Genomic DNA, 25,663 nt, shown 5'->3' with positions numbered 1-25,663 from the left:
CAAAGACATGGAATCAAAATAAATGACCATCAATGACAGATTGGATAACAAAAATATGATACCTGTACACAGTGGAATATTATGAAGTCATAAAAAAGAGTTAGACCATGTCTTTTGTGGGAACATGGATAAAGCTGGAGGTCATTATCCTTAGTAAACTAACACAGGAACAAAAAGCCAAATACTGAATATTCTTGCTTACAAGTGGGAGATAAAGGAGGAGAACTCAAGAACACAAAGAGGAGAACAAGGAGTTTACCAGAGGTTGCAGGTTGGGAGGAGGGAGAGGAGCGGTAACATAACTATTGAGTACTGGGCTTAGTAGCTGGGTGATGAAAAATCTTTACAACAAACCCTCATGACACGAGTTTACCTATATAACAAACCTGTTTATGTTCCATCGAACCTAAATAAAGGTGAAAAAAGAAAAAAAGAAAGCCAGTGAGATTCAAAGGTAAGTTTAGTTGACCAGAATCAGTATTGAGTTTTATCCCTTACTATATTCATACAGCAATTTTGTTAGGCTGCTACTTTCATCAAGAGTAATATCCATATAGTTCAAGGAATTTTGACTACAACATGGCATAGTGTGTGTTGACTTCAAAACTGTTAAGTATATCAAGTATACATTGCTGCCATCTATATTTTTACATAAAATGTCTATTGCATAGATCTTGAGAAAAACTTTTAATGAATCTTGAATCTACTTGTCAAGAGAAGCTATTAAAATTTAAAATGTGTGAATACTTTATAGCACAGATTCATTAACTACATTCTGAATACTATCAGTCGTTTTATTTTCTTCCATAATATTAGCTCTCTATCCACCGATAAAGAAAGACCATGATTTAGTTCTGTAAAACAGATGGGTTTAGAGGAACTTTTATTAGACTGTACTTCTATTAACTGTTTTTTTAACTTTATACTGTGTATTATACAGAAACAAACAACAATGCCCCCCCATCACTACACAGTAATAACTAGCAATGTTAAATAGACATTGATACTGATTACATGTATCTTTCTCTCTTGTGATACAGTGTGAAGATTCTCATGCTGGAGTCATATTCAGGTTTGAACATGAGCCTCATTATCTTCAAATATAAAATAGAGCACATGGGAGATTAAATGGTTATATACACACACCCACATACACACATATGAAAAATGTTAACAATTAATTATTTAAAATGTTAGGAAATGCAAATATGTAAACATAACACCATATAAAATAGCACTCTGAGCATTAAACGATACCAAAATTTTTACTGGATCAAAATTTTAGAGACACCTATAAGCAACATTGGGATTGTATAAATTCACATACAACATGGAATTTAACCTTCAGAGTCTGACAATGGTAGTTGAGATCTTGGCTTTGAAGTCTACATTTTTTTGGTCTTTTTTTCTCATGTGTGCTTATATCCTTTAATCATTCTGTGAATGAGTATGCTTTTCAGACTCAGACCTTCTTTTTCTGTTCCAGTCACTCTACACAGTTTTTTTATATGAGATTATCCAAACATATAGCCTCAGCAAATACTTAAAAGTTAATTACAACGATCTTCACCAATGACATCCTTGCTGACCTTCAGAAAAATATAACCCAAGCTCTTAAAATATCTTCTAAAAAGCTTCCTAAGCACATTAGTATGTCTGAAATGAATGAGCTATCATACTTCTTCCCCAGAATATTCTTTCCTTTTGTATTTCTTTCATCAGATATTAATCCAGTACAGTGGTGGTTAGCCTGGGGTATTTCAAGAGACTCGTGAAACCCATAAAATAGTATAAATCACTTTAAGTCATAGGACAGGGGTTAATCAGATACTTAAAGAAGTCTGTGACCTCAAAAATGCTAAGAAAAACTGTATTATGGAAATAAACCAGGAATGTGAAGCTATTCTATTTCATATTACTTAAATCCCTATATTCCATGAGTTATCAACACTTGCAGACTAGTATATTAATCATCTGCTATATTTCCATTGCGGCAGCCTTACTTGAGATTATCAGTACCTCTCATCTGAATAATTGCAATGTCTACTGACAAATCTTTCATTCTTACTCTCTCATCTATCCTTTATGCTGCTGTTAAAATATCCTTTCTAAATTTCATACCTGTGTTATTTTCCTGAAAAAAAAAACAAAATTCACCAATAGGCCTCATGTAACTTTCTGAGAGAATTTTAAGAATCAAAAGCTACGTAGTGTTTGAGACTTTCTCTTTTAGAATCAGTTTAGAATCAGTGCTATCACAAGATGCAGATATTAATTGGCGTATATCATTCAGATGAGGTATAGTGGGCAAAACATAAAAGATGATATTACTCATAATACTTATCTCTGCATACCTCTTTAGCTTTATTTGTCACAATTCAGATTTATACATTTTTTTCCAGTCACATTGAACTTACTAAGTTATCCAAATTGCCCATATTTTTCCCCTGCCTGATAATGTATTGTTACCTCTGGACACGTCTTTCCCAATATTATTTATCAACCTAACTCCTAATAGTTCTTTAAATCTCAGCTTATATTTTACTTTGTCCTCTTGTTCTCAATATGATTTGTGTCCACTTACGTGCTCCAAAAGTATTCTGTTCATACTTGTACCACAGCATTTATTACTGTGTTGTGAATGTGAATTAATATTATTTGCCCTTCAATAGACTGTAAACTGAACGGAACAAAGACCTTTCTATCTGTAGCAGTATGTTTAGCACTCAATACATTTTGTTGAATGAATGAATTTTTGTTCTACCATTCATTGGCTATGTGACCTTGGGTAAAAAATGACCCAAATCACTCACGAGTTATGTTATCTTTCTCAATGTTTTATTTCTTATCAATCATGTAGAAATAATAATACTATTTGCTTTAAAGAACTACTTTAAAACAAATTAGATGATGACAATCTACTGTGAGTTGTATTATGCCATTATTTTCTAATAATGTTCTATAATTTGCAGGTAATATTTACTGTATATTGAAGTTGATTCCAGATAATCATTTGATATTATCATCCTTGCTTATTCACATATAATTATTTGGAAGGTACTGTGGTTAAATGCTAGATATCCTGAAATGCACACTGCAAGGAGCCAAATAGAAACTTAATCCATCACATTCATAACGACAGGGGAAAAATAACTGCTTATCTGCCTTATGATTGTATTTCATAAAAAATGTCATTTTCCTCTCCTTTATAGTATTATTTCACTTTTCTGAAAAGTGTGATTAGAAACGAAATATTTTAAAATATTATTAAGGTTTCAGAAGTGTTTGTGAGAGTGAAGAAGGTTATATTTGGCATGTAACTAGAAACTAATGTTTAGACAAATGTCTTTTTTGACTCTTAAGTTTCATATTTTAAGTTCAAATATTTTGACTGGAGAAGGAGATCCCATAAACTGTTTCAATTATTAATACGGTCTGACTATTTGAATCTCTTTATAGTTTTGAAAGTCAGCTTCAGAGGCAACCACGAAGTTTCTTTAAGATTTAGTATAAACACATAAGAAGAAGACAGATAAAATGGAACTGGGTGAAAGAATATGAGATGGGAAGAATATTGTAAGTCATTTGGTACTTTGAAATCAATCTTAATGAAAGTATTGATGGCATGAAAATTTGCAAATGCCACAAAGCAGGAATTCTCTTTTCCCCAAGCACCAGTTTAATAGCACAACCACTGGCAATTGGGAGAAATGAAAGGAAGATTCTAAAGATAGTCATGTGTAATTCAGATCTGAATTCTAGCAAACTAATGCCATATAGATAGTCTTGGCTCTTTCCATCTAGACACTTGTTTGTAGAGGGCTGTTTGGGGTTCAAGGTCAGGAGTTAGCTCAGTTAAAACTTAATTATGCTTTTATGCAAATGCATGGAAAGTAAAGCTAACCTTTTCCAAAGAGATTCCTAAGAGGAAAGAGAAGAAAACACACTTGAATGATTTATTCTGAACTATGGTACTGCCAATAATTGCTTTATAAATACACTTTATTCTTAAGAGCACTTTTAGTTTTGTAACAAAATTGAGCAGAAAGTGCAAAGAGTTCTCATACACTACACAGGCAAGGGCTCCTCCACTATCTGTATTCTACACAAGGGAGGTACATTTGTTACAATTTGAACCTACAGGTCATTATCACCTAGAGTTTATAGTTTACATTAGGGTTCACTCTTGTTGCATAGTTTATGGGTTTTGTATAATTACATGTATTCAAGATTATAATGTCAGAGGAAATTGTTTTATTGTACTAAAAGTCATCTGTACATCTTCTATTTATCCCTTCTTCCCCTCCAACCCCTGATAATCAATGATCTTTTTTACCCTCTCCATAGTTATGCCTTTTTCAGAATGGCATATAGCCATAATCGTAGAGTATATAGCCTTTTCAGATTGGTAATATGCAGTTAAGTTTCCTTTATGTATTTTCATGGTTTAATAGTTCATTTCTTTTTAGCATTGAATAATACTTTGTTGTCTGGATGTGTCTCTATCCACTTACTTACTGAAGGACATCTTGGTTGATTTAAAGTTTTGACAACTGTGAAAAAATCTGTTATAATTATCTGTGTGAAGCTTTTGCCTGGACTTATGTATTAAACTAATTAGGGTAAATGCCAAGAAGAGCAACTGCTTAGTCAAGACTTGAATTGCATGGTGCTACGGTTTGGATGTGGTTTGCTCCAACCAAAATTCTTACTGAAATGTGATCCCCAATGTGGCGGTGTTGGGAAGTAGTGCCTAACCAGAGGTGTTTGGGTCATGGGGTGTATCTCTCATGAACAGGTTAATGTCAACTTGAGGGAGTGCGTTCTCATGCTCACAGAACGGATTAGTTACCTTGAAAATGTGTTGTTCCTTCTAGCGTTTGGTGTCTTTGCAAATTTACACTTTTCCTTCCACTTTCTGCCATGTGTTGAAGCAGCACAAGACCGTCACCAGATGAACTGCCTAAGTTTGGACTTCCCAGGATCCATAATTGTGAGCCAAATAAACTTTGTATAAATTACTCAGTCTTAGGTAGTCTGTTATAGCAGTACAAAACAGAATAAGACACATGGTAAAAAATGTGTTTAATTTTTCAGAAACTTGCAAACTCTCTTCCAAGTGGTTGTACTGATTTGCATTCCCACCAGCAAAGAAAGAGAGCTCCTGCTGTTTTACATTCTTTCCTATATTTGACTCCTGTTCTGCCACATCTTTGCCAGTATGTTGGCCATCCTAGTAGCATAGTAGTAGTGTCTCATTGCTGTTTTAGTTTGCATTTCCCTGATGGCATATGATGTTGAACATCTTTTTATATGCTTATTTTCCATATGTATATCTTTTCTGATGAGGCATCTGTTCAGGTATTTTGCCTTTTATTAAATTAGTTTTTTTTTTTTTCATTTTTTGTTGTTAAGTTTTAAGAGTTCTTTGTATATTTTAGATAGGAGTCCTTTTTCAGATACTATCTTTGCAAATATTTTCTCCCAGTCTGTAACGGACTTCTCATTGACTTGACAGTGTCTTTCACAGAGCAGGTATTTTTAATTTTAATGAAGTCTAATGTATTGATTCTTGTTTTTTATCATGTTTCCATTATTTTAACTAAAAAGTAATTACCAAAAGCAAGGTTATCTAGATTTTCTCTTCATATTATCTTCCAGGAGTTTGATAGTTCTGTGTTTTATATTTAGGTCTGTGATACATTTTGAGTTATTTTTTATAAAGGGTGTAATATCAGGATCTAAATTATTATTATTATTATTACTATTTAGCATGCAGATATCAAGTTCCAGCACCAGATAGTCTTTGTTGAAAAGACTATCCTTTCTCTATTCCATTTTCTTTACATTCTTGTCAAAGATCAGCTTACTATATCCATGTGGTTCTTTTTCTGTGCTTTCTATTCTCTTCCATTGACCTGTTTGTCTATTTTTTGACCAATATCTAAGTGTCTTGTTTACTGACACTTTAAAGACAGCCTTGAAGTCAGTTAGTATTAGTTTTCTGACTTTGTTCTTTTCCTTCAAAGTCGTGCTGGTTATTGTGGGCCTTTTGCCTCTTCATAAAAACTTTAGATTGGGTTCAATAATATCCACACAATATCTTCCCAGGATTTTGATGAGGATTGCATTGAATATATGGATAAAGCTGGGAAGAGCTGACATCTTGAAAATATTAGGCCTTCCTGTCTCTGAGCATTTAACCTCTCTTCATTTATTTAGATTTTCTTTTGTGTCTTATATCAGAGATTTATAGTTTTCCTCATATGTATATTATACATATTTTTTTTAGATTTATACTTAAGCATTTTATTTTGGGGGATGCAAATGTAAATGGTATTGTTGTTAATTTTAAATTCTGCTTATGTATTGCTGATATAAAGGGAAGCAATTGACTTTTATATATTAGTTTGTATTCTGTAACATTCTTGTAATCAGTTATTAGTTTCAGAAGTTTTTGTTGCTGTTGTTCATTCTTTTAAACTTTCTACATAGACAACCATTCATGTTATCTGTGCTGATTCACAGTTTTGTTTCTTCCTTCCTCATCCGTATACATTTTATTTCCTTTCATTGCTGCAAAGTATTAGCTAGGACTTCCTATATGATGTTGAAAAGAAGTGGTGAAAGAGAAAAATTATTTTAAAAATACTAGACTTCCAATTGATAAATTACATTATATGTCAACTAAGTAACTAATTTTTTTATAAAAGATTTCTTACCTGCTCCTACCAATTACTGAATCTTAATTTCACTAACTTCTCTAGGCAAGCAAGTTGGCCAGAATATATATAGTGAAAAGAACATAAAAGGTTAGATTCACACTTTGAGGATATGGCCTGTAGTACCTACACTTCATTTTCTTGGTGATGAATGTCTTTCAGCTGGGAAGTCCATCTTCAATGTTGCATTCCCTCTGAATCTACCTGTGACTCTCTCTTGTATACATAAAGGATCTTTTCCACGTATTCATATATTAATAATACCACTTGATGTATTCTATTAAAAATATTATATATTCCATTCTATTACATTAAAAGTAATGATGGAAACTGCAATTACTTTGGGATCAACCTAATAATTGCATTTTAAATATGTTTTCTATTTCTTTTCCATGACTGGACTATGTCATACTTTTATCTGTAGAATGTAACACTGTCGTGATGCATATTTATTCTCACTACATTCTATTGAATGAATGTGTGAAGGAGTAAATAGATTCAATTGATAATAATGTCACTAATTAAAATGTTAAGCTGTTATATATGCCATATGTATTCTAAACAATTGTATAACAAGATTTATAATAAATAAAAATGTTTGCATACATTTTAATACATTTATTAAGTGCTTATTTAGTACTATATACCTGGTATTTTATGCTTTTAATATAGTAATACATTTCAAAACAAAAAAGATTATGGTTTTTGTGTAATAAACTCACGAGTCAAAATTACTTAAAATAGATTCCTTCAATGTTGTTGTTGTTGAAGAAAATAATTTGAAATAATTACTTTCAGGTTTAGAACTAAATTTAGTTTGTGATTTTGAAGCTCTATCTGCATATTTGGATTTAAGTAAGATGTTGGTAAATATGGTAGGGTATGAATAAACAAGTGAAAAGTTTGAAAAAATAGTTTAATTGTTTAATATTTAGCATGGCTATTAGTGCATGTACCATTTTAGAGAAACTTTGTATTTCATGGGAAATTAATTTATTTAAGCACAATCATATAATTAATTACAGAAATGGCAGGCTAAAGAGAATTGCACACTATACACATTATGAATGGTGGAACATTAGTGGTCTAAAAAAACATAAAGCTTAGGATAGGTCTTTGTTACCCATGATAGCCAAACAAGATCAAGTTAAAATACTTTTTAACATATTTGGTTTTAGTTCAATTCGTTTTCTGGGTTAAGGTCTTTAAGTCACTGTTACTTCACCTAAGAAATACATGATCTATAGTGTAGACTAAGATATTCAGTGGTCTGCTATGCAATTGGATATAGCTCAGTTAAGATAGTGACTGGCATTTTTCATTCATTTATTAGAGCAGAAGTTAATCACAGAGAAAGAAATCAAAATGGAGAGCAAGAGCCATTTAGACTCCATTGAGAAAATTTTAAATACTAACGATAAATTAACATGATTGACCTTTAGTGTTTATAATATATATTTAATTTTATTTTAATTTGACTCTCACATAAATCTGTAAGATAAAATATTTAGCAGATGAAGTAATCAAGCTAAAATTTAACAGATGAAGTAATCAAAGTTATTCTTAAGAAAGTAACTTATTAATGAACAGTATGTAGTAATTGACAGTGCCAGACTTCTATCTTTGGCTTCTTTTTGTAAAATCCGGAATATTTTCCCAATTCTGAATTGAAGTCCCAAGGCATTACCAAGAAAAGCCTAGAAACTAAACTTTGGATGGTAAGAAACAAAAGGCTATAGAAGCAAACAAAAATAAAAATTATTTTAAATGTCAAAAGATATAGGAAGTATGGGGTCATAAACTCAAATTAAAGACCTTATGACCCAAGAGGTGTGAATCTAATAACAAATACCAGGTAATAGAGGCAACTCCGGTAAAACTGAATACTATTTCTAAATTTAAAGCTGTAAAACCAAGGTTTTCTATTTCTTTCCTGGGTGTGGTTAGTGGATGGTGGGCAGCAGATGAAACTGGCTTGGGAAAAGGAGAAAATTAATGAACAAAATGTTATTCTTAGCTTTGAAAATTTATATCATTTTACACAAAAAAGCATTAACTTTTTGTGAATTTTAGTATTCACTTAGGATGCCTTGGTTTTCATGAATTTAATGCTCAAAGGTTTGAGTCTGAGATTTTTAAAGTAAATAGACTAAATTTTAGATTTAGATTAAAATGCTAAAGAAGATAATATTCTAAAGCAGGATATCTTCATCTCGGCACTATTGACATTTTCAACTGGATAATTCTTCTCTGTGGGGAGTTGCCTATGTGTTGTAGGATATTTAGCTACGTTCCTGGCTCCTAGTCGCTAAAAACTCCCCACCTCCAGTTGCGACAATGGAAAATGTCTCCAGACCTTGTCAAATGCCCTCTAAAGGCAAGAATCATCCCAGTTGAAAACCACTAATCTAAAGATGCCGTTTCCATAATGTTTCATTCTTAGAAACATAGTTTTACGTAGCATATACTCACAAGAGCATAACTAAACAATTTCTGTGAGCTCTTTCAGATCTTGAATAGGAGCTTTCGATTTCTAGGAATAAATTAATTTTAAAAACAACTTCTCATCATTGTTTTAAAATCAGTGTTGTACGTCAGGAGACTAAAGGCATTTCTAAATTTTGACAGTTTTGGTGGTGAATGTTTGTTTCTCAAAGTGAAAAACACCCTTTATTTATTAGGCTTGTTTTCTAACTAATAATTCTATAGACATTTTTCCTTGAATGTAAAGGAATTTTTCCTTGAATGTAAAGGAATGCATCAATGCAACTAAAATAAAATAAAATTTTAGCCTTCTGACACTCAAACCTATAAGAATTTTTCTTGATTTAGTGATCTAAATTATTCTCTTTCTATTATACTGTGTGGATATGTAAATAAAATGGACAATTTTCTCAAGCTTAGGACCCCAGTATGTTATCACGGTCATTTCAAACTATACATAGGTATTACTGTTCTATGAAACTTGGGAGTTTTAACTATTTCTTTAAACCATGTAACATGCAAAACCTTTCAGATATAAGGATGCTGCATTGCGGTCATTACTTTTAGTACAACTAAGCATTAGCTTCCTTAAATTCCCTTTACCAAACACAAAAGACAATGAGACATAGGAGGACAATTTGAATGCTCCTGTGGTACATGTTGAATGACAATGCTGTGCATCCTTATTTCACTGCAGACAAATTGTACATATCAAGAGAATAATTTTTTTTCAGGAGACTCCAGCAGATAAATTTTTATTGGTCTAAATAATTCAGCAGCTTGTTATCATAAAACCACTTCGCATTAAGCATTTTTTTTTTTGCCCTGTCTTAAATGCACACAGTAGTATCGACTGGATACTACTAATATATAACGCAAACTAGAGGTTTTCCAGTTTATGATGAGTTGTAGCTCTTCAAGGAACTGAGTCCATTGCTGAGGGAGTTGGTTCAACATTTACTAGAAAAAGAAAAGCTAATAACAGTGTAGAGTAAAGGAACAAAGAAAATAACAGAGCTTTGCTGGTCATTATGTTGATCCGAGAGGAGATTTCATAGTCACAGCACATCTGGAGGTTAGTTTTCAAGTTAGTTCATCAGGGACTATGAGAGAGATTAAAATTTATATAGGGCAAATATAATTCTCAATAAAATTTAAAAGGCAGTAACAAGTTTCCACATTTGGTAGCTCTCTTCTTAATGTATCACATATAGAATGGAAAATAAGATTATGCAAAGTCTAACCTTTTTTGAAATACAAAAGGACAACTAATTTAAAATCCGAAAAATATATCTTACAAAACTCTATCAAATTATCCCTGATATAGCAGCTCAATTCTGTAAATCTTTTTCAATAACTTTTTTTTTTGAAGTAGCAACCCACTTACCTACTGACATGTCCTGGGTTTCAGACACTCTCAGTCTTGATTTGCAATGATGTGTGGCATCTGTTACCATACTTGCCCACACAGCCCTCACTCCGTTCTAACTCTTACTGCCTCTTTTTATTTATAACAGGCTTTGTATTGATTCCTGGTGTATGATTATTTGAATCTTGTTTAATATATTTGTACTTGTCTAGTATCAAAGGATGATCTCAGGATGAATTCCCAAGGGGGAAATTTCATCATATTCAAGTGCAGAATATAAACATTTTATCCGACATTTAATTTAATGTATGTAAAGTAGGTATATATTTAGAATAAATGCCTATAAATGGCTTTATCAATCTATCATCTCACCAGAAATGGATGAAGATAACCAATTATTATATTCTTACCAAAAATGAATTTTATGAATATTTTTTCAACTTTGGCCAATGTGAAAGGCAGACTATTGCTATGCCTTAGTTTCATTTTTATTGATTTCAATGTAATTAAGCATCTTGTATTTTGCATTTCCCTTTTTATGATTACTTGTTGATATCCTCTGTCCGTTCTTTTATGGGTTTATTTGTATTTTCTCCTGCTTTATGAGGATTCATTTTATATTCTGTTAGTTATCTTATATGTCCAATAGGAAACAGTAGTTCCCAGAAAACAACTTAACAAGATATAGGAATGAGGGTAGAGAATGGCAGTGGCACATTATTTTCTGGGAATTTTAGCTCCACAAATAAATTGTCACAGGTGGGGTTTCAGAAAAACCACAGTACAAATTGGAGCTGCGAATTGACATGTTTTATGAGCTTGTTTTATTCAATGTATGAGAAAATCAAACAGGAGTGAAGGAGAAGATACACTGGGTAAAAGCTATTAGCACAGGAGAATTGGATGTACATGAGAATTGGATGAGAAGTTATATATATTTTTCCTCCAGCCATGAATTTGAGTGAGAATGTCAGCTTTCACAAGCTGATGAGGTAAGGCAAAGGCAATCCTTCTTCTTTATAGGTTGATAAATAGAGAAAATGTGTATGGGTAGAGAATAAAAACCCATGTCAACAGGAATACTAAAAAGGACTTGAAGCTTTTATACTTGAAATTGAGTTAATGCAACTAATGTGTTAGGAACCACCACTGGCTATTTCATGATATAATTAATGCCATACATGGGCAGGGGTGGGGGGAAGACATAGCATTGTTTGAGTCTTTTCCCTCCCCGCCTCCCACCCAGAGATGGAGTCTTGCTGTGTTGCTCAGGCTGGTTTCCAATTCCTGGCCTCAAGTGATCCTCCTGCCTCAACCTCCCAAGTAGCTGGAATTATGGGCGCAGGACACTGTGCCTGGTCTTTTTGTTTGCTTTCAGATGACAGTGTAGAAAACTGTAATAAGTTAATAAATATCCATGAGGAAAACTACAAATGATTGTGGTGGTGGTGGTGAGAGGAAGGAAAAACTGTATCTAAAATAAACAGTTTCAAAAGGATCCATTTTGACTCTGACAGCTAGAGTAGAGATTCCAAATATTAATGTGTATTGGATTTACCTTAAAGCTAATAAGGAACACAGAGAATCAGGCTTATTTAAATCGGATAGAGCCTGGACCATTGTATTTTCACCAAGTTTAGTGGTCCCAACACTCACTGAAGTTTAAGAATCACTGAACGAAAGGAACATAGTTTTTTAAAAAATCATTTGAAAGGCTTAAAGGAATGTAGCCTCAACTCCTGTTCATTAAAATTTCTGCCCATATTATTTAACCCACAATGCTCACACCGAAGGGAATATTCTGAAGTCTAGAAAAATCTCACTACACACATTTGGGTAGCTTTTGGGTTTTTAAAAAATAGCTCATGTTTGTGTGGACCATTTCTTTGACTATATTTAATCATCTGCTCAGGAAAAGATGTTTTTGCTAGGTGTTAATCGTGGACATTTCACAAAAGATGCTACTCCCATCTATTATGTGAGTGCTATAGTAAAATGAACATCACAGATGCTAAAATAGATACACCCATTTTAAACAGTGTTGTATCTTAGAGATTTTAAAATGTGCCGTGTATAAGAATCACTGGGAAGACTCTTCAAAAATGCAGATTTCAAGATTTCATTTTTTAAATTCTCATTTATTAGGTCTAGAAGGGACTTTTTAGAATCTGTAATAAAAATTCTATGGATTATACTGATTTAAGAACTTCATAAACCAGTTTCAGAAACACTGAAATAAAAATGTATTAACAAAGATGAACACCAGTGACGACAATACAACAGAAAAGTAATGTTAGTGACTTACAGTGAAAGCACTTTCAAAAACGGAATCAGGATTTCTGAGAACCAATGCGTGTAATGCGTGGTAGATTTTTTTATTTTTTAACATATGCATCACTTTTTCTTGGCAAAATACCGAGACAGAAAAGAAGATAATAAAACCCAGATTTAGAATATTAAATGTATTTTTAAAAACAGAAGGGTTAGATCTATGTTGCCCACTACAGCAGCACTGACCACACATGATTATTTCAAATTAAATTTGTTAACATTAAATAAATTAAAAATTCCATTCCTCAGTAGCACTAGTTGCATTTCAATTATTCAATGCCACATGTGTCTAGAAGCAATTTTATTAGAGTATTTCCATTATTTTCCAAACTTCTATTGGACAGAATTGTACAGAAACAAATGAATAAATAAATTAGGAAAACAATAAAATAAAATCTTTGTTAATGGAAGACAGTTTGAGTTTTGCATTAAAGAACTTCTACTACTGGTACTGATTACTATAGGAAGTTTACTCTAAATATATGCAGGGTATTTTGAAAATTAGTATTGTTTCTTTTGAAAAAAGTAAGTATTGAAAACATGGAAATACTCATATTTATTATTAACAAATGTAAGAAATGAATGTTGTGCCTATAGCATTATTCATCTTGTAACTATGAAGCACTGAAACGGAAGACAATATGCCACAATGGAATTTATCTCATTGCACTATTTTAGAACTTTCTTGTCTGTCATAAATTTTATTCTCTCATCACAAAAGACAATTAGGTGTAAACAATTTTTAAAGAAGCTGCAGGGGTGAAGGGAAAACTTCCTCTTAGCCCTTTAAAGGTTCATTGAAAATCAAGTGACAACAGACAGATTAATAGGAGAAAGGGGATACCAATTTTTATTACCATAGATAGGAGGAAAACCACAGAGTGATTGCTTCCACCCCTCCAATGTGGTACAGATGCTGATATGCTCTTCTTGGGGAAAGGGAGACGGGGAAGTGCGGATGATTTTAGGGAGGTAGTAAGTGCTTGTTACAGGAATTCAACGGGCAGGAAGTACACTTACAATGGCCTGGAAAAAGTCTGTTGGACCCACAAAGCAGACAATAGTTTGTGACAAAAGTTTGTACAGGTGTGTGGACAGAATTCAGCCTTTCTTCCTATGATATGGGTTTAGTTAAGGAAAACTCAGGGAAGGGACCAGAAGCAAACATTTTCTTTGGCGGGTCTGAACTTTAGGGAAGTAATGTAACTTCAGAGAACAACTCCATCCTGAGCTTAGGGAGAGACAGAGGACTGGGAGATAGGAGGAGAAAGAAGGTAAAAGAGAGCTTGAGGTTTCTTCTTCAGTTCAGCATATTCAAAACTCCACATTTTTAGATATCAGTTTCTGAGTCCCAGCAAAATCTTTTATTAAATATATGTCAGACTGAAATGGGCAGATATCAAACTATTAAAAAATTATAAATTTTCACAAAAAGAACTCACCCATGCAATAAGCGCCTGGATTGAGAAAGAGTATCAGCACTGGGGAAATCTCTGGCACTTCCTTTTCAGTCACTACCACCCTAACAGGGTCACTACTAATATTGCTTCTAACACCAGAAATTCTTTTTGACTCTTTTATAATTTTATGTAAATGCAATAACATTTTAGTTTATTTTGTTAAATATATAGGCTTTTGAGATTCTGCTATGACATTTCTTGAAGTAGGAGCTTATATCTTCTTATTGCTTTTTAATAATTTATTGTATAAATATTATATGTCACAATTTATCCATTCTACTATTGATAGACAAACATTTGGGTAGTTTTTGATTTTTGGCTCTTACTCTGGTTAATGTCTCATGGGCTGGAGTGAAATTTTTAGGTGATATTGTGATATGGTTTGGCTGTGTCACCACTCAATTCTAATCTTGAATTCTCACGTGTTGTGGGAAGGACCTGGGGAGGCCACAGGGACATGAATTTTCCTTGCTGTTTTCGTGATAGAAATAAGTGAATATAAAGAGGTGTTCCCCTGCATAAGTTCTCTTTTCCTGCTGTCATCAATGTAGGATGTGACTTGCTCCTCCTTGCCTTCTACCATGATTGTGAGGCTTCTCCAGCCACATGGAACTGTAAGTCCATCAAACCTATTTCTTTTCTAAATTGTCCAGTTTTGGGTATGTCTTCATCGGCAGTGTGAAAATGGACTAATAGAGTAAATTGGTACCAGTAGAGTGGGGCCCTGCTAAAAAGACACCCAAAAATGTGGAAGCAACTTTGGAACTGGGTGACAGGCAGAGGTTGGAACAGTTTGGAGGGCTCAGAAGAAGACAGAAAAATGTGGGACAGTTTGGAACTCCCTAGAGACTTGCTGAATGGCTTTGACCAAAATGCTGATAAGGATATGGACAATGAAATCCAGGCTGAGTTGGTCTCAGATGGAGATGAGACACTTGTTGGGAACTGGAGCAAAAGTGACTCTTGCTATGTTTTATTAGATACTCAGTAATGGGATTGCTGGGTTCACTGGTAGTTCAGTTTTTAGCTCTTTGAGACATCACCACACTGTTTTTCACATTCGATGAAATAATTTACACTCCCACAAACAGTGTATAAGTGTCTCTTTTTCTCCACAACCTTGGCAGCATCTGTTATTTGTTGACTTTTTAAAATAGCCATTCTGACTGGTGTGAGATGGTATCTCATTATGATTTTGATTTGCATTTCCTTAATAATCAGTGATATTGAGCTTTTAAAAATATACTTGTTGGCTGCATGTATGTCTTCTTTGGAAAATGTCTATTCATAACCTTTGCCCACTTTTTAATGCGCTTCTTTAGTTTTTGTTTACTTTAGATTGGTGCAAAAGTAATAATGGTTTGGGTCATTAAGAGTAAATTAAAAGTAATGGCCATAACCACAACTATTTTTGCACCAACTTAGTAAATTTGTTTATTAACTTTGTTTGTAAGTTCCTTATGGATGCTGGATATTAGACCTTGTCAGATGGATAGTTTGCACATTTTTTCTCCCATTTTATAAGTTGTCTGATTATTCTGTTGATAGTTAATTTTCCTGCGCAGATCTCTTTAGTTTAATTACATCCCATTTGTCCATTTTTACTGTTTTGAAATTGCTTGCGGCATCTTCATCATGAAAATTGCTTGTTCCTATGTCCAGAATGATATTATGTACTTTGTCTTACAGAGGTCTTGTACCATTGCATTTAGATTTAAGTCTTCAATCCATCATGAATTGATTTTTGTATATGATGTAACAAAATGGTCCACTTTCAATCTTTTGCATATGGCTAGCCAGTTATCTCAGCACCGTTTATTGAAAGGGAGTCCTTTCTACATTGTTTGTTTTTGTCAGCTTTGTTTAATATCACATTGTCATAAGTGTGTGGCCTTATTTCAGGACTCTGTATTATGTTCCATTGGTCTATGTGTCTGTTGTTGTACCAGTACCATGCCGTTTTGTTTATTGTAGCCCTGTAGGATAGTATGAAGTTGAGTGTAATGTCTCCTGCTTTCTTCTCTTCGCTTAGGATTGCCTTGGGTATTTGGGCTCTTTTTGGTTCCGCATGAATTTTAAAATAGTTTTTTTTTTTTCCTAGTTCTGTGATGAACGTCATTGCTGGTTTGATAGGAATAGCTTTGAATCTGTAAATTAATTTGGGCAGTATGGCCATTTTAATGACATTGATTCTTCCTATCCATGATTATGAAATGTTTTTCAATTTGTGTTATCACTGACTTCTTTTAGCAATGTTTTTTAATTCTCATTGTAGAGATCATTCATCTTCCTCATACGCTGTATTCCTAGGTATTTTATTCTTTTTGTGGCAATTTTGAAAGGGATTGTGTTTGTGATTTGACTCTCAGCTTGGCTGTTGTTGCTGTATAGAAATGCTAGTGATGTTTGTATATTGATTTTGTATCCTGAAACTTTGCTGAAGTTATTTATTGGCTCAAGGACCTTTTGGGCCAAGACTGTGGGGTTTTCTAGATATAGAATTGTGTGTTCTACAGACAGGGATAGTTTGACTTCTCTTCCTGACTGGATGCCCTTCCTTCCTTCCTTCCTTCCTTCCTTCCTTCCTTCCTTCCTTCCTTGCTTCCTTCCTTCCTCCCTTCCTCTTTCTCTCTCTTTCCTTTCTCTTTTCTTCCTTTCCTTTCCTTTCCTTTCCTTTCCTTTCCTTTCCTTTCCTTTCCTTTCCTTTCCTTTCCTTTCCTTTCCTTTCATCTTTCCTTTCATCTTTCCTTCTTTCTCTTGCCTGATTGCTCTGGCTAATACTTCCAAAACTATGTTGAATAGGGGTAGTGAGAGGGAATCCTTGTCTTGAGCCGGTTTTCAAAAGGAACGCTTCCGGCTTTTCCACATTGAATATGATGTTGGCTGTGGGTTTGTCAAAAATGGCTCTTATTATTTTGGGGTATGGTTTTTCAATACCTATTTTATTGAGTATTTTTAACATGACAGGATATTGAATTTTATCAAAAGTTTTTCTCTGTGTCTATTGAGATAGTAAGCAGTTCTTTTTTTGTCTTTAGTTATGTTTATGTGATGAATCATGTTTATTGGTTTGCATATGTTGAGCCAACTCTGCATCCAAGGGATGAAGTCTACTCTGTTGCAGTAGATTAGCCTTTTCAAGTGCTGCTGGATTTGGCTTGCAAGCATTTTGTTGAGACTTTAAGCATCAATGTTCATCAAGGTTACTGGCTTGAAGTTTTCTTTTTCATTGTGTCTTTGCCAGGTTTTGGTATCAGGATGCTGTTGGCCTCATAGAATGAGTTGGGGAGGAGTCCCTCCTCCTCAATTTTGTGGAGTAGTTTCCTTAGAAATGGTACCATCTCTTCTTTGTACATCTGGTAGAATTCAGCTGTGAATACACCTGGTCCTGGGTTTTCTTGGGGGGCTGATAGGCTATTTAGTAGTGATCCAATTTTAGAGCTCATTATTGGTCTCTTTAGGGAATCAATTTGTTCCTGGTTTAATCTTCAGAGGGTGTGTATGTTCAGGAATTTATCTCTTCCAGGTTTTCTTTTGAATGGTTTCTGGTGTCTTGATTTCCTTCACTTCAACTCTGATTTTGATTATTTGTAGTTTTCTGCTAACTTTAAGGTTTATTTGCTCCTGCTGCTCTAATTCTTCCAGTTGTGATGTTAGGTTGTTAATTTGAGCTCTTTCTAACTTTCTGATATGAGTTTTCAGTATTATGAATTTTTCTCTTAATATTGCCTTAGCTAAGTCCCAGAGTTTGTTATATATGTTGTATATTGCTCTTATTAATTTCAAAGAACTTCTTGATTTCTGCCTTAATTTCATTATTTACCCAAAAGTCATTCAGGAGAACTTTGCTTAACTTCCATATAAGTGCATGGTTTTGAGCAATTTTTAAAGTCTTGGAAACAGAAGGATCAAAAACAGAGCATGCATAGTTAAAATGTTAGAAAAAATTTTTGGAAAGATTGGTGTTTTGAAACCTTGGGGAAACGTTGGTATTCTTCAAAATGTGATTTGTGTAAGAACAAATGTAAACAAGGCTAACTTATGTGGTTCAGAGGAGAACATTTTAAATATTCTAAACCATGTGTTATTTCAACCTATATAAGAAAACAAGATAATAAGTTTCCTAATTTACCTATCCTCCAAACACCATGGACAATATAACTTGGACAAGGTTATATTAAAAGAGGGATTAAAGGTGACTTAAATAATAACATATCAAATGAGTTCCAAAAGCAATAAATTTCAAAGTATACTGAAATGTACTGCAAACTAAATAAAAATGTACAAGACTCATTATAATCTTGGAACAAATTGTCATTTGCAGATGGACATGAAACTTACCAGCCATATAGAAAAATATATTCAGATTTTACCCAAAAATATTAAAATATTTTGAATGATAAACATAGTGAAAACTGAGACTAGAATCAAATATTAGCCATGTATTAACAGAAAATTGATTATCATACTACATGAAGAACTCCTACAAATAACTGAAAGGAAAGCTGTTAAAAGGCTATAAAGAGGTGATTCACACAAAAAATACAGATAGCAATAAGTACACAATGGATATTCTGCCACATAAATGATAGAAAAAGCAAACCATATTATAAGGTAACATTTTCTTAATAATATTAAAAACATTAAAATTGTAACAAAACAATACTAGGAATAGTATGGAAAACAGATATTCTAATGCAGTGTTGATAAAGAGGATAGCTTATTATATTCAAAGCAAAAGGCCTTCAATTCATATTTTGCTTTTGGAAACTGAGCTGGGTGTGCAAACCTGGGAATTCTCTTTTTACTTTATACATTCTGTATTGGAGTATTTTTGAAAATGAGAATATTTTAGTTAAAAATGTAAAACAGAACAAACAAAAAACAATGAACACCTAAACAGGCTACTCATAAAAGTTAAGATAGGTAATAAGTACATAAAAAGGGGCTAAACCTCACAAAAATGAATCACATACAAATTAAAATATTTAAGAGCATTTTGAAGTACCAATTCGTGAAAGACCTATAAAAACAAGAATACACACTTTGGTTTTTTGGTGGAAAATACTTTCATTATGATGAAAGCACAAACTGGATCTCAATTTCAGAGGCAATTTGGCAACAGGTATGATAATGAATTTTATTATTTTGATTTTTAGACAAATTTTATTTATTCAACAGACCACTAGGAAAATACAGAGATATCTCTTGAGGCATTGTTGTTTGTTTTTAGATATGTTTTATTGAGACAAAGTGTATATAACACAAAATTCATTATTTTAACCATATGAAAGAGTACAATTAGGTGATTTGTAGAAACTTTAAAATGTTGCAAAATGATCATCACTCTCTAATTCCAGAACATTTTCATTACTCCAAAGAGAAAACTCATATCTTTTAGTAGTCAATCCCATTTTGCCCTCTCTCCATATCCTGGCAGTCACTAATCTACTTTCTGTCTCTCTGATTTTGCCTGTTATAGATGTTGATTTTTAAAATGGACTCACATAAATGTATTTTGTGTTTGAACTGTTTCATTTAGCATAATGTTTGTAAGTGCATCTGTACCAAAGTCATGTATTAGAGCTTCCTTCCCTTTTATGGTTGAACAATATTCTACGGTATGGATACAACACATTTTGTTTATCATCGTTCATTTGGAGAGCAGTTGGGTTATTTCCACCCCGTGGCTATTATGAATAATACTGCCATGGACATTTGCATACAAGTTTTTATTCTACGTATATTTTGAATCTTCTTGTTTATATTGATAGGAGTGTAATTGGTAGGTTGTGTGGTGACACTATATTTTACTCTTTGAGAAGCTGCCAAACTATTTCATTCCACAGCAATGTCACTGAGATTCCTACGAGCAATGGATGAGGGTTTTGATTTGTCTGCATCCTTGTCAACATTTGCTATTTTCTTTTTCTTTTTAAAATTGCTATAACAATTTAGTATGTGTGGAGTGGTATTTCACAGTGGGTTTGATCTGCATTTCACTAACGACAGTTTTATCACATTTTTTCACGTCCTTATTGGCAATTGGTTTATGTTCTTTGGAGAAATGCCTTTTTGTGTCCTTTGCCAATGTAAAAAATTGGGTTGTCTTCTTATTGTTGAATGGTGTTTTAAAAATATATTCAGGATACTAAACCCTTAAAAGATACATAAATTGCACATATTTTCTCCCATTCTGTGGGTTGTATTCTTACTTTTTTGACAGTGACTTTTGACACACATTTTTCACTTTGATAAAGTCCAAGTTAATAATTTTTTTTACTGCTTATTGTGCTTTTGCTCTCATATTTAAGAAACTTTCATAATGCTAGCTTATAAAGGTGTATACCTATTTTTCCTTCTAAGAGTTTTATAGTTGTAGCTCTTACATTTACATATTAGATTCATTACGGCTACAATTTTATTATTTTGCATGTGGATATCTAGGCATCCCAGCTCCAGTTTTTGAAAAGACTATTCTTTTCCCATGAATAATATTGGCCTTCTTGAAAAGCAATAGATCTTCTTCAATATCAGTTTCTAATTACTCAATTCTATTCCATCTATCTGTATGTCTATCCTTTTGACAGTACCACACTGCTTTGCTTATTGTAGCTTTCTTTTACGTTGTAAAATTGGGAAGTGTGATTTATATAACTTTGTTCTTTAATTCCAATATTGTTCTGACAATCTGGTGTCCCTTGTATTTGCATTTATATTGTAGGATTATGTTGTCTATTTCTACTAAAAGGCAGTTTGAATTTTGATAAGGGTTGTCTCTTTCTTCCAAAAGGTAGTTGGAATTTTGAAAAAGGTAGCATTGACTCTGTGGAATAATTAGTTTTGTATAAACATATTAACAATATTGCATCTTACAATTCATGAGCATGGGATATCTTGCATTTTAAATATTCTTTTTAATTTATTTTACAATATTTTATAGTTGTCCATGTAGAGGTCTCATACTTCTTTGGTTAAATGTATTCCTTAGTATTATATCGATTCAGATGCCATTTAAAATGGAATCGATTTTTAAATTTCAATATAGAGTTGTACAGTCATAGAAATACAACTAATGTCTGCATGCTAATATTATATCTTGAAGCTTTTATGAACACATATATTCACTGCAATAGTTTGTGTATCTATGTGTTCTTCAGGATTTCTATATATAAGATCCTGTCATCTGTGAATAGAGATACTTTTATTTTTTTTCTTTCATCTGGATGATTTTATCTCATTTTAGTGCCAATTTCCCTGGTTAGAACTTCCAAGACAATGTTGAAAAGAAGTGAAAATAACAGGTATCATGATTTGTTCCTTATCTCAGAAGTCAAATTTTTAGTATTTCATCATTAAATATGGTATTAACTGTGGAGTTTTTATAGATGCTCATTATCAAGTTGAGGAAATTTCATTTTATTTTTAGTTTGTTCAGTATTTTTATTAATACTGAACAAATGAAATGGTGTTAGGTTTTGTAAAATGATTTTCTGCATCTTTTGAGATGTTTTGTCTTCTTTTCTTTATTATTGTGGCGTATTATATTGAATAATTTCGTATGTTAAACTTGAAGACTAGCCAAATTCTACAAGGTCATGTTTAATCCTTTAAATGTAATGCTGAGTTCTGTTTTCTATTATTTCATTAAGGATTTTTATGTCTATATTCATAAAAGATATCCATTGGTACTTGTTTTTTTTTTTTTCCTAAGTTCTCTTGCAATTTCTTTATGACTCTCTTATTACTCAGCAGTGTGTTGTAAGTTTAATAATACCACTCTTCTCAAAAGATATACTGAAGTTCTAACATCCACTATTGCAGAATGTGATCTTATTTGGAAATAGGGTTGTTGCAGAGGTGATAAGTTAAGAAGGGTATACTGGAGTAGGGTAGGCCTGTAATCCATGATGACCAGTGTCCTTATAAGAAGATGGCTTTGTGAAGACAGACATACAAGGAGAATGCCATGTGGTGATGATGCACAAATTAGAGTTATGCCATTCCAATTCGAGGAAAACCAAGGTTGCCAGCAAACTACTAGTGGCTAGCAAAAGGCAAGGAAAGACATCTCTACTGGTGTAGAAGAAGTATGATGATATTAACAGCTTAATTTCAGATATGTAGCTTCTGGAACTGTGAGACAGTAAATTTTCTTTAAGTTTGTGACATTTTGTATGGCAGCAGAAAAAGATAAATACAGAGTGTGTTTTTCAATTTCCACATATTTATGAATTTTAAAAACTGCATTTGTACTAATTTCTAACTTAATTCCATTTGTTTGAAGAAATTGCTTTTAATTATTTCAATCTTTCACAATGTATTCGATTAGTTTTGTGACATAACAGGTGGCCTATCCTGCAGAGCATTCCATGCACAGGCAAGAAAAATGTGTATTTTGGAGAGAGATGGAGCAGGAGTGGGATAGAAAGTGCCACTTATCCCCTGCAAGGACACCAAGTTAACAACCATCTACTTAAAAAAAAAAACACCTTCATGGCTGGGCGCGGTGGCTCACATCTGTAATCCCAGCACTTTGGGAGGCTGAGGAGGGCGGATCATGAGGTCAGGAGATCTAGACCATCCTGGCTAACACGGTGAAACTCTGACTCTACTAAAAATTCAAAAAATTAGCCAGGCGTGGTGGCGGGTGCCTGTAGTCCCAGCTACTCCGGAGGCTGAGGCAGGAGAGTGGCGGGAACTCCAGAGGCGGAGCTTGCAGTGAACGGAGATCCCACCACTGCACTTTGGCCTGGGCGACAGAGCGAGACTCCCTCTGAAAAAAAAAAAGAAAAGACAAAACACCTTCACAGGAACCAAAAATCAGGTGAGTACTACTATACTTGATTTTAACTTCATATAGCTGAAAGCGGCACTGAAGAGATAGATAAAATAGTCTTGAATCACTCCACCTCCTGAAAGACTCCACCTCTTCTCCACTCCTGGCAGCGGTGTGATGCGGAAGCATCTTTGGGCACTGGGGGAAGGAGAAAACAGTAATTGTGAGGAATTAAACTCTGTGTTATTCTGTTAGTGCAAAAAGGAAAACCAGACCAAATTCAGATGGTGCCCACTCATGGAGGGAGCATTTAAACCAGCCCTTACAGGGGAATTGCCAATGTAAGGGGTTAGAACTTGAGTGCCTGCAAACCTTGCTACTGAGGGCCAAAGTGCTTTATGTCCCTAAGGAAACTTGGAAATCAGTCTGGGCCATAAGGACTGCAACTCTTGATGATTCCTAGGACTGAACTAGGCCCAGAGACGGTGGACTGTGGGGGCAGGCAACATACAGAAACACCAGCTGGGGCAGACAAGGTAGTGCTGACATCACTCCTCCCGTAACCCCAGGCTCCTGACTCCAAATGAGATCCCTTCCTTGAAGAGAGGAGAGGGAATAGCAGGGAGGATTTTGTCTTACATCTTGGATACCAGCTCAGCTGCAGCAGGATAGGGTACCAGTCAGAGTCATGAGGCCCTTGTTCAGGCCCTAGCTCCCAGATGACATCTCTAGACACACCCTGAACCAGAGGGGAACCTGCTGCCTTGAAGGAAATGACCCAGTCCTTCCAGCATTTATTTCCTGCTAACTGAAGGGCCCTTGGACCCTGAATAACCAGCAGTGATAGCTGCTACTAGATAGAGGGCCTTGGTGAGTCTCTGAGACTTGCTGGCTTCAGGTAGCAACACTGCCACAGTGGGGTAGAGCACCTAGTAGGCTCTTGGGGTTTTCTATTCAAGGACATGACTCTTGTATGGCATTTGTGGACATTCCCTGGGCCGGAGGGGAGCCCACTGCCCTAAAGGATGAGTCCCAGGCTAGGCAACATTCACCACAAGCTGACTTCAGAGACCTTGAGTCTTAAGAAAACATCAGTGGTAATCTGGCAGTACTCCTTGTGGCAAGGAGTGATGGTGACTATGGGATGAGGCTCTTTTGCCTTTCGAAAGGGGAGAAAAGAGTAGGAAGGACTGTGTTTTGTGGTTCGAGTGCCAGCTCAGTCACAGTACAGCAGAATACCAGGTAGACTTCTAAGGATTTTTATTCTGGTCCCTGACTCTTGGAGAGCATTTCTGGACCCACCTGGGGCCTGGGGTATCTCGTCGCCCTGAAGGGAAAGTCATGAGCCTGGCTGGCATTGCCACCTGCTGACTGTAGAGCCCCTGGGCTTTGGGCAAACATAAGCAGTAGCCAGGAAATGGTTGCAGCAGGCCTTGGGTGAGACCCAGTGCTGTGTTGGTTTCAGGTCTGACCCAGTGAAGTCATAGTGGTGGTGGCCACAGAGGTGCTTATGTCACTCCACCCCTAGCTTTACGTGGCTCAGAACAGAGAGAGAGAGACTGTATGCTTGGGAGAAAGTTAGGGAAAAGAACAAGAGTCTCTACCAGGTAATCCAGATAATTCTCCTGTATATTTCTAATACCGTTGATATGGTTTGGCTCTGTGTTTCCACCCAAATCTTATCTTGAATTGTACTCGATAATTCCCAGATGTGGGAGGGATCTGGTGGGAGATAATTTGAATCATGGGGGAGGTTTCCCCCATACCGTTCTTGTGGTAGTAAATAAGTTTCATGAGATCTGATGGTTTTACCAGGGATTTCCACTTTTGCATCTTCCTAATTTTTCTCTTGCCATTGCCATGTAAGAAGTGCCTTTCACCTCCCCCCACCATGATTCTCAGGCCTCCCCAGCCATGTGGAACTGTAAGTCCAATTAAACCTCTTTTTCTTCCCAGTCTCAAGTATGTGTTTATCATCAGCATGAAAACTGACTAATACAGTAAATTGGTACTAGTAGAGTAGGGTGCTGCTGAAAAGATACCCAAAAATGTGAAAGCGACTTTGGAACTGGGAAACAGGTAGAGATTGGAACAGTTTGGAGGACTCAGAAGAAGACAGAAAAATTTGAGAAAGTTTAGAACCTCCTAGAGATTTGTTGAATGGTTTGGACAAAAATACTGATAATGATATGGGCAATGAAATCCAGGCTGAGGTGATCTCAGATGAAGATGAGGAACTTGTTGGGAAATGGAGCAAAGGTGACTCTTGATATGTTTTAGAAAAGAGACTGGCAGTATTTTGTCCCTGCCCTAGAGATTTGTGGAACTTTGAACTTGAGAGAGATGATTTAAGATATCTGGCAGAACTTTCTAAGCAGCAAAACATTCAAGAGGTGACTTGGGTGCTGGTAAAAACATTCCATTTTAGAAAAGAAACAGATCATAAAACTTTAGAAAATTTGCAGCTTGATGATGCAGTAGAAAAGAAAAACTTATTTTTTGATGAGAAATTCAAGCT

Source organism: Macaca mulatta, chromosome 7, assembly GCF_049350105.2.
Source record: "Macaca mulatta isolate MMU2019108-1 chromosome 7, T2T-MMU8v2.0, whole genome shotgun sequence".
In the NCBI taxonomy this organism is placed as follows: Eukaryota; Metazoa; Chordata; class Mammalia; order Primates; family Cercopithecidae; genus Macaca; species Macaca mulatta.
This window is presented reverse-complemented; position numbering follows the sequence as displayed.